We start from the raw sequence: 10,884 nt of genomic DNA, 5'->3' as shown, positions 1-10,884 counted from the left end.
CACAAATTTGATTCTTAATATGATCCCCATGATGCTTTGAACAACTTGTCAGAACATTGTCAAACGCCAGAATAAAAGCCTGAGCACACTGCAGTGGAGCCAAACCTGATCCGCTTTGTTTTATTGCTGAGAGAAAGACAACAATAAGCAACCCCTTGAGGAATAATTACCCCCTTAGCAACTCTGCTACTCTGCACTCCTGCACCTATGTCCCGTCCCCTGCAGGGCCTGTAGCCCCCCTGAGCCAGTTCTTATTGAATCACAGCTGAAGCTGACAGTTCAATGGGAAGTTAGTCCTGAATTGTTGAACTCACTTAAACTATTTGAAAACAATAAAATGCATTTCTAGTGTACACTGAAATGTCAACGAGGCGCTGTGGATATTTCTATCCACAAAACAGCAAAAACCTGAGGTTTGACTCATGTTGATCTGTGACATTTAAGCACTTCTCTGTCAATGTCATTATATATAACAAGGTTTACAGACACTCAGCTCAGCAGGCAAACACATTTTCCCTGATGTCATTTTTTTCAGGAAAACATATGATTAAAATAAATTATTTTAGTTTTTTCACGTTACTTCACAATTGACCTACTATTCACACTGGTATTAGTGACATAAAATCATGTGACTCCCAATAACTTTCAGTTCATCAATATTTCAAAGCGTATTTTGACTTTAAACATAATTTTGACTTTGAATAATACAACTCCTGATAGTCTACTGAGTGGCAGATTGGCACATACTGGCCTAACTAGTAATAAAGCCAGCGTGATAAACAGCAAGAACAGACACATAACGAACATCACAAAAGCATCTTATCAGTTATTAATCTCACATATCTGCAGCTGCAATGACAAAACAAACAGGCACCAGCTTGGATACATTTTCCTTTTTTTTTAATTTCTGCTAACAGGGTTTTACAGACACAACAAACGTTATGGGGCTATCAATCAGCATGAGAATAAACACCTTAACAGGATTATTAATCAAACACAGGCTGCCAATGTGACACATTTTTTTGGTTTGCATTCATCAGCACCTTGGTTACAATGGCCTCTTTGTCATCGCAATTACAAGACAGCAAATTATAACGTTACATTTCTAGTGCCTGAGTAATCATTCTGGAGAATCTTCTCTTCACTAGATAAACCTTGTATGTGACTGCACTGGTGTACCCGCTGTCTCCAGCCTGTTAAATTAGAGCTAAAAAATGAAAATATCTGAATCTGATTATTTTCCATTTACAGTTCCAGCACTTGTTGATACTGTATCCAGAATAACACAGTGTATGTCACAACTACAGTGTATGAGCAACAGTGTGAATAAACGCTGAATATCAAAAGCAGATGTACATTGCAGGAAAATATTAATCCAGGTTCAATTTAGAAAAAGTCAAACAATGTGTAGATCCATTGTGGTAATTCTGGTAAGTGTACATTCATCGAGCTGACTTTCCTATCGAGCAGCTCTCCAGACAGGGTTGACTGATCTGTTCCATAATGTCTGAGCAGCAGAATACACTCCACTGTCCTGCTGAGTTTATGTCACTGCTTCTCCAGGTCCAAGCTGCGCTGGATCCTGAGAGCGAGACTGTCAGTGATGGAGCTCACGCTGTTCGCAGCCATGCCAGGAGCAAACATCTGCTGCAGGGGATGCTGGTCCACAGTCCAAACCAGGATTTAGTATGATCCTAGAAACATAATACAGAAACTAATGATTGACTAAGGCCAAAAACCACTTGAAGCTTGAACATTGACACATGTTTCTTATACCCATGCAAAAGAAAATTAGACGTATTTAATCCTTTCTGGCAACTTTTTTTTAATGTTAAAAGTAACTGTTCGGTGATGTTACTTCAAATAACCAGAGATTCATAAAACACCCAAAACTGATCAATCTGCTCCGCTGATTCATTTAGCAGATTGAAACGGATTTGGCTGCTTTCACAAACTTTCCACACAAAAAAGGACTTGGGGATTCAAACTGGCAAAAAGAAGTTGCAGATGAACCACCCAGAGCCTTATCCACAGCTGAAATTATCACATTATGAGTAGTGGCAAAGTCCAGCCTGTGTGTTTTACTTCCAGCGGTGGGGATACGGATCAACAGGACTTCTTACAGTGCAGCTGGAATGAGCTACTTTTCAGTCCAAAACCAGAATTAAGATGTCACCCTAGTATCACTGCAGGCCAAAACATGATTAAAAAGACATGTCCCATTTCATTGATTAAAGAAATGACATATTACTTCTATCTAGAATATAAGTGAGGAAGAAGATGAGAAAATTGTTTTTATATCCAGAACAGCTGAATGGTTATGTTGTTGTCTTATGAGAGCAGTGCTGATCGGTGTACAACATCTGCTTTTCTAACCCCTAACGTCAGAAAATCCCACAATGAGGTAATGCAGGTAGGTGGCCTCTTGACAACAACTCTGCTTTACCTGTGCTTGCGCGTACAACCGCCCACACAAAATTACATTATGTTGTCTGCCCCAACACACCATCCACACACTCAGCCCTGCAGTTGTCATGGCAGCAGAGTGGCGGGACCGGCCTGTCCCGCCTGTTCTTTGCCCGGGGTAGGAGCAAATGTGTCAGAGAATAAGTAGTCATCCATCAATGTTTCTCATTTTCTTTCTGCCTGTCTGCACCTCTGAGTTGCTTTACCTGCGAGGAGTCACGTTCCACCAGCCTACAGGATGTGGCCTCACTCTCGTACCATTTCTTAATCTCCCTCTTCCTTCACCTCTCTCTCCTTCCCCTAGGCCTCACACATCATCATCTTTTTCCAGCTAGCTTCCCCTGGTCTTAGCTCTTTTGCTTTTTGTTAACACTCTATTATCTACCCTCACTTTTTGTTTTAAGCTTTTTCAACTTCACCACTCAACAGTCACCCTTTTTCTGGATTTTGTCTCTCTCTCTCCATTTGCCCTCTATTCTGTTTTTTCCCTTCCCACGTTTGTCTCCTATGCCTCACCTTGGAGCAGAGCCCTTGGAGCAGCATCAGCATACAGAACCAGGTCCCAACCTGCCTCTGAGTCTCAGCCTGCCCATGTATGCCTGTCTGTGCCTGGGGCTGCAACTGAGGCCGGCCCCTATCACCCTCCCTCATCAGCACATCTACTGTACCTGTCTGCTGGCACACTGCCATCCACACACACAGTTCCCCTTCACTTACCCAGAGAAGCTGGTAGAAGGAAAAAAATAAGAAAATGCAAGCCTAAAATCTATAGAAAAAAAACTACTCATGTTGGGGTCAAGCATGTTTGACCTCCATCGAGAACACCCACGGTTACCCTGGGAGGCGCACGTATACAGTACCGCTCATTCAGCCTGCTGGCTGCCCCACACAAGCCCATCAACAGGTTTATTTGAAGGCCACCGACTCTGTGGTGGGTCATCAAAGCATATCTTCATTCAGTTCACTGAAAGGATCTGAGGCTCCTGAGAGACGCCGTGTTTGAAGTGATATCTCTGTGCCACTGCATTCTTTACTGTGCTGTCATGACTTGAGTTACACAATAAAAAAAGAAAGAACATGGGCATTAAGCCAGTGCCACCTCCCTTATCATGTCTCACATACATGTGAACTACACCAGTGGTTCACAACCTTTTTCCTTAAGGGACCCCTTTTCTATGATTAACTGAGTAAACTGACAGCCCCTGACTCATATTATATTCAATGCATAACAATTGCAGAACAGAACAACTGATAAACTGAACAATGAACCCAAATATTGCACAATATATTATGCAATAACTGAACATTTATTTCTAGTAAATATTGTACCAGAGATGAGTTTTTCTGATAATATTGTGAAACTTTTAATATAATTCTCTCAGTATTAAGCATTAATAAAATGTTGAACATACATACTTAATAGGCTTCTTTTTTGACCAATACAGCCGTATATTTTTTACGTTTTAACACCCTTAAAATCAAGAAGGCCTCATGACCCTCCATAAAGCATTGGCGACCCCTAGTGGGGGGTTCCAAGCCCTTCTAAGTTCTTTTTGATCAGTGAATGTACCATACTCAGGTTGTTTATAGCAACTGTCAGTTCATAATAAGATTGCACCGTATGTTCTCATATTTCACAGGATGAAGATCAAACAAAAAACAGTCATCCCTACCTGCTGAATCTCTTGAGATCGTGTTTCCATTAGTCAGCCTCTTCTGAGTGCTCACCTGAGATCATCTGAAAAAAGATAAGGGATGGGAAAATGGAATGATTCAAAGAAGAGTTCATTCAATAGTACACACAAAAGTCGGCAAAAAACTGCAGATTCAGATGTCTTTTAGTCCAGCTCTGCCCAAACTTGCATTAACCAAGTACTCCAACAAATATTTATTTTATCACAGTACAATGAGAGAGCAATCAGTTCCTTCCTCTGTTTTCATAGGTATTATGAGGTTACAGTATAGTGGTTTCCTTCCCTTCTTAGTGACAGGGTAAGAAAACTGAAAAAGAAGGAAAAAAATGCTACACAAAACTGCATTGATGTTTTTAGATTATTGTATTTTTCTTTTGAAATACTAGTTCATTTTTATGTCTTTATGCCTCGAAACATTTGTCAAAAATACATACAAACAGTGACAAATGGAACACATATACAGTGTTTCAGTTTCAGTTTAACGGCACATATGTCAAGAAGGCTGGGAGCTACTGGTATCAAGGGCCAGCTGCTGGGTGATAAAAAAATGTCTGTCGCTCAACCATCATAATCTAGAAAAAGGTTCTCTTACTCAGGCTTAGGCTATCTATCACTCAACTCGACTACCTTCTTGTTGCATTATTTTTAAGGCTCTTTAGGCTGGTTTTATAATGACCACATGACTCAGACCTTCTCCAGTATCTTCACAGAACATTTAAAAAGTCAAACCTGGAGTTGCGACATAGATCACTCCACTCTGTTTAATGTAAATCTAAGGTTTCAGTGGAGCTTTGCAGTAGCTGGCAGGTCAGGGAAATGGAGGCAATCAAAGTGGCTTTTCCATTGTACCATTTAAGATTACGTGCTGTGCTGGTTATATTTTATAAGGTTAACAGGTTCAGGGAGATATTGGATCGAGAAACTTTTTTTTTGATGACACGTTTCTTGATACAGTCATGTTTAAGACTGAAGCTGTGCTCTCTGGACCAACGACAGCTCCAGTCCCCTCTTCATCCTTTCACGGACAAAGGTGCTTTCTGCTTCTGATTTTCACTGTCCCAGACCTGTTACCTTGGCAACAAATGCACTGTTTCCGAGTGACACAAAGCCTGAACCTAAGAACCTCCTTTCAGGTTGAAGGCTCCAAGAGTTGAGGGGAAAACAGCAATAACAGGACGGCGGGGAGAGAAACTGAATACCGGCAAATTGCTTCCCAGAGTTTCTGGAGGACATGGTAAAATGATTCTTTCTTTCCTCTCCCTTTTAAAATACCTTTCCCTGGCACCAGGCACCATAGGTAGTTGTGTGCTGGTCCCATTTCTTTTATATCCCTTCTTATATTTCCCTTTTTTCTAGCTATCGTACAGAGCTAAGTGAGTTATCATGTACACCAGCAGGCTGGAGCAGCATGTGGCTAGGCTAAGCCTCCAGATGAGGTAATGTTTAGAGGGTTGGCGAGCCAGGAGAAGGGTTGGTCAGGTCTTGATTAGCTCAGGGGTAGGGGCTCTCTCTTATATTGGACACCCCTTTGTGTGGTGAGATTACTACCTTATGAAAAACTGCCCCTGCTGACATGCCTGATGGGATCAGAGCTTCCTGCCCGCTGCATCGTCCTGCTTATGAGCTCTCCACACACAAGGGAAAGAAAGCACACAACCAAACACCAAGCACTCATACTTGAACCTCTCAGAAAAGACAGGCATGACTACAACTCACAAGTTCTATGCATGCTTATATGTAAACACAAGCATGTACACACCAAGAAGCACACACAGTTGCAAACGTAACCTGCTAGGGCCCCTCTCGCTTCCACTCGTGTATGGGATGACCACAACTGATGACCCCCAGATGGGAAACAACCTGCATTTATTAACGAGGCCAGATGACACACAAACACACACTCGTGCATGCTCACTTGCTTTTACTGTGGTCTTCTCCTCCGGCCACTCTCCAATGAAAATCACATGATGGACCACATCCAGCTCTAAAAAAACAACCGAAAATCTCCACCCCGAAAAAACATCAACAAACAAAGTTAAAAAAACAGAGAGGATTCAGAGGCAAAGCTTTCAGGGGATTTGATCCCAGCAGTCCTCTAAAGAGGGCTGAGGCTATAGGATGATTTCAATTATTTGATATAATTTCTGATGGTCCATTAGTTCAAAATAAAGCTCTGATTATAAGAGACGTGTAAACAGAAAGTTGCAAACAAAACCTGCATCAGAGTCTGAAGCTGAGTTGTACTTTTTTCCAGATGTGTAATCGACTGTTAATTAGCAGTGGCCTTACTTTTATGTAACCTTTCCTAAATAAATCTTATTTAAAACCAAGAACAACGGAATAAATGCAGCATTCTGTTGTGTTCAACCGCATAGCAAACTTCAACGCCTTTCTATTTCTACTGGTTAGGAGCCTACACTAACAAACGCTCATATTTCTGCAGTGCACTTTGTGAAAACAAATAAATACTTGTAGGTGTGTAGCATGCAAGCACACATGCATCCATCCACACGCAAACCAGTCAGGGACACTGGCACAACCTTGCGCCAGTGGTCCTATAAACCAGTCATGTGAAACGACCCGTTGCTTTCTGCAAATCAGATTACATTTCCGAGCTGAGGCCTGCAGCTCCACACACACATTTAAAGCTCGGGGCTCAGATCTACGTCACACACACACACACACACACACACACACACACACACACACACACACACAACACACACACACACACACACACACACACACACACACACAGCTTAATCAGATTTTGCCCCCACAAACCTTTCCGTCTTTGTGAATGTACGCAACTTCCAGTATCAGCCAGGCCCAGAGATACTGGCTCAAAATGTGCATATAAACTATCCTATGTCCTCTAACAAAATATCTATACCGCATACGTGGACTATATACAGTATATTAAAATGAGTGTAGCTTAGGTCACATATACCCTTGAATAACAACAAAACAAAACAATTTCTTTGTCAAGGAAAATCATAGAGGGCTGTGATAAGCCTCCTTTCAGCAACGCTCGACTGCTGTTTGGCAGCTCTGCTTTGGAATGAGTGCATGTGGAAACATGTTTATAGTGTGTTTGGCAGGAATGCAAATGATAGATGATTCGAAAATGATTCAAGTCCTATTCAGGTTACCAAGCACTGATGTGTTAAAGCATGAAAATCGCACTAGTTTCTTCTACTTAAATTAGTGTCAAATTTGCTTTAGTCAATGTTCTTTTTTTCTTCATAAGCTTAATTATTCCATTGAGTGACTGAGTTAGCAGATAAATAAGTACATGCATGGTTGAATAAGCACAGTAAGAGTTCTAAAACATGGTGAGTAAATTATTTCATACTGTTTATTTCTATGGTGCTGAACACTTTTGAAGTCTATGCACATTTTAGCTTCAGTGATCATATTTATCCAAGTTTTTTGCTCTAAGTTACAATGTAAAAGAAGCTAGTTGGCTGGCTGCTGGTTGACTGGTCCGCTTAATTAAACCCAGACAGTTGGAGGAAGTACAAGTCTCTGTCCCTACAGGATCTACATTAAGTCTCCACTCTGCTAATCAGAAAGCCCTTCAACTACATCAGCATGTCCCTCTGGCCCAACCTACAACCAAATCTTATTTGTCTTTACAACTTTTCAAGGAAACTTGAATTACTTCTCTATCAAGTCTGGAAAAAGAATCACCGCTGTCTCAGTGTACATCATGATAAACAAAATTCTAATTATATCAGCTGTGTAGCTCATTGTCTGTGCTCCTTTTGCCCTTGGTGCCATGGAGGTCAGAGGGTGGGAAGCTGTGGGTGGCAGGAAGCTGAAACAGTTGTGCCTACAATGGGGTGTCAGGACTCTGTCAGTCAGCCCAACTCAAGTTCAATTCAAGCGGGTCATTCTCTCTTCACAGTGACATCTGAGAAGACCAGCGATGGAGACCGGCAGCGAGGGGAATTGAGGAGCAGAGGGACCGCACCCTGGGTTAGATTGCATTGGATGCTCAGATAAGACGACAGGAAAGGGCAGACTGGGGATGGGCAACAGGGGAAGCTGGCTGGGGCTACTGTTACCCCAGGAAGAACTCACTCATCCCTCAGATCACCTGCCACACCTGTGGAAGCCAGGATTCAGTCAGTCACACAGTGCAACCAGCCAGGAGTTAGAATTTGGTCACCAAAGCCTCAGATTGAACTCAACGTAAACCAGTGAATTGTTATTATTGTACTGGTGGTTTTAAATGTTTTGGCCAAAGAAATGCAGATATGTGTCTACTTCACGTTACTGGCAACCATTTTCCAAAGCTTAGACTATCAAGTTTTTAGATTTGGAATATTCTGGGAGGTCATTGGTTTTCCATAAATCTCAGTGTAGAAACACAACTTGACATAGTAATTCATCAAAACAACCCTGTCAACATTTTTGCCAAAGTCAACCAACCAACCAATCAATCAGACTTTATTTGTATATCACTTTTAATACAAGTGAAATGTGTTTCACGCATTAAAACACCCTCCCAACCCTGAGGCTTCTAGAGGGTTCAGGTAAATAAAAGGATCTTAAAATCGATTCTGAAGCACACAGGCAGGCAATGCAAAGACTTTAAGACTAGCGTAATGTTTGCTCTTTTTCTGGTCCTCATCAACACATGCGTAGCTGTGTTTTGAAGTCATTGTAATTGAGCTATACTCTACTTGGGGAGACCAGAAAGTAGAATATTACAGTAATCAAATCAGGTAATAAAAGCGTGTATTATTTTCTCTCTGTATTGGCTTGAGAGAGAAACGGCCACAATGTTTTTAAGATGATAAAATGCATTTTTAGTTATATTTGTAATGTAAGGTTCAAAACTAAGATCCAAAACAAAGATTACTCCAAAGTTTTTTACTTGTTGACAGGGATTTATAGACAACAGTTTCTCTTTAATTGTTTTTGGTGCTTTCAAGATGAGTATTAACCTTTTCTCTATGTCCATGCTTGTATGTTGTCAGATTTTGTGACAGCATAGCGAATGAATACAACATTGACAGCTGCTAAATAGCTGCTAGTGTCTGTATGTAACTCGAGAGACATATGGTCAGTCCTACAGCACACATTCCTGACAACACACAAACACACACACACACACCGGTAAAATAAACCACAATGTAGTATCTTCATCTGGAATGCATTTCCTGTCCTCAGGGTTGGCATATGGCCGCTAGATCCCTTTTTACACCACCGCATCTCTCACTTGTTGTTCCCTGCCAGCACAGACCGCATCTCTCACTTGTTGTTCCCTGCCAGCACAGAAACAACTGTCCTACTACTGGACACAGGACAGACCTTTAGGGACAAGGACCACAAACTGACCCTGCTCTGGGTGTTGAAAATCTAGAGATGAGATATATTCCCCACATCTGGGAAAATCCTACACGGTGGATTATGCTAGTTTAGGATATAGTTTTGACAAGCACAGTTTTCTGTTTTTCTTAATTCTCTCACCAAGAAGCAGGGAATCATGAGTGTCAAACACTGATCCAAAACTCAATCTGGAATGGATATTTAAGAGGATAATAAAGTTACATCAAGACAAATTAGACAGCTCAATCTCCCTGCCTTTGTGAGCATGGAAAAAAAAAAAAAATTTACGTGTCAAATTTTACAAGGTGAGAAGTGAGGAGGCAGTTCTGTTCAGCAGCAACAGTGGTGATGAATTGTTGTCTGAAACAAAATTGTCACCAAATGATCTATCACCTTTTTAACCCAGTAGAGGTAGTGACCAGAAGCGGTCAAAGGAGCTGTGAAATGTTAGTTTTAGAGTGAAGGTAAACAGCCTCTCCCATGGTGGGCCTGTACCCTACACAGAGTAAGCACATGTTTCCCATTGTGGTTAAAAGGGAAGGGGATTAAAGTGTAGTGCAGCCGGAGCCACAGCCATACACCCCATGGTGGGATCACAGTCCTCTCAGGTCTTTCAGTACTGCTGATGTAGCCCAGTTGGAAGTGGCTTGTGTGTGTGGGGAGAAGCTGTGGCCAGATCTATCAGATGGACTAGTCTGGGTCCTCTAGAGCCCAAATATGAGGCCGTTCTTTGGGGCTGAGGAGGCAGGCATGATACCATGTTGATAGAACGTCCTGACTGAGGCCGGCAGACACTCACACAAACACAGGCTAGGTAAGGATTATGAAAAGGTGTTGAAACCAAGCGGATTTTGCCTTTCAGAGACCCAAATACTGTTGCCCTATGAAAAAGAAATTACATTCAAAACTCATATTAAAGACAGAAACAGAGGTAGAGGGAAAAAAGGGGCAAAGAACGGAGTCAAATAAAAGTAGAGAAATCTGGTTAACAGTCACTGGTTTTGGCTGCCAAATGTAAGGTTTTCACCCCAGGGCCTCAGGGTCAAATAGGCCACATTCAGGTACCACAGGGGACAGTTAAAGCAGGAGACTGTGACTGTGCAGCCAATTAAAGGACACTTTAAAAAGGCAAATACTACAAGGGACATTGAGGAAGATATGCATAGTGAAGCATATCTGCACTTACCAAAAACTGCCAATTAACCAACACCCCATGAAGCTCAGCTGTGACCGCTTCAGCTGGACAGCTTCCCTGTGCAGTGAGTAAAAACACTTTCTGCAGGGTAAGAAAGGATGTAGAGGGAGGGTCAATCATTGTTTGAGGCTTCACTGAGCTTGATTCAAGCTGATTTGGACCCAACTCATAAAAACTATGCCTTTAGAC

At 41.8% G+C, this 10,884-nt stretch overlaps 1 long non-coding RNA gene across 2 annotated transcripts in view; it reads right to left on the bottom strand.

Annotated features, from left to right (window-relative positions):
- Positions 1-883: 883 nt before the first annotated feature.
- LOC127357159 (uncharacterized) overlaps positions 884-10,884 on the bottom strand; it is a 53,742-nt gene continuing 43,741 nt past the window's right edge. For both annotated transcript variants that reach the window (XR_007882140.1, XR_007882139.1), the window contains exons 4-5: positions 4,140-4,204; positions 884-1,694 (exon numbers count right to left, since the gene is read on the bottom strand). This is a non-coding gene — a long non-coding RNA (uncharacterized LOC127357159). The remainder of the gene's footprint in view (positions 1,695-4,139; positions 4,205-10,884) is intronic.

The sequence above is a fragment of the Dicentrarchus labrax genome, unplaced genomic scaffold, assembly GCF_905237075.1.
Source record: "Dicentrarchus labrax unplaced genomic scaffold, dlabrax2021, whole genome shotgun sequence".
Taxonomy (NCBI): Eukaryota; Metazoa; Chordata; class Actinopteri; family Moronidae; genus Dicentrarchus; species Dicentrarchus labrax.
The sequence above is the reverse complement of the archived record's forward strand: the minus strand, read 5'-3'. Positions and strand labels throughout refer to the sequence as shown.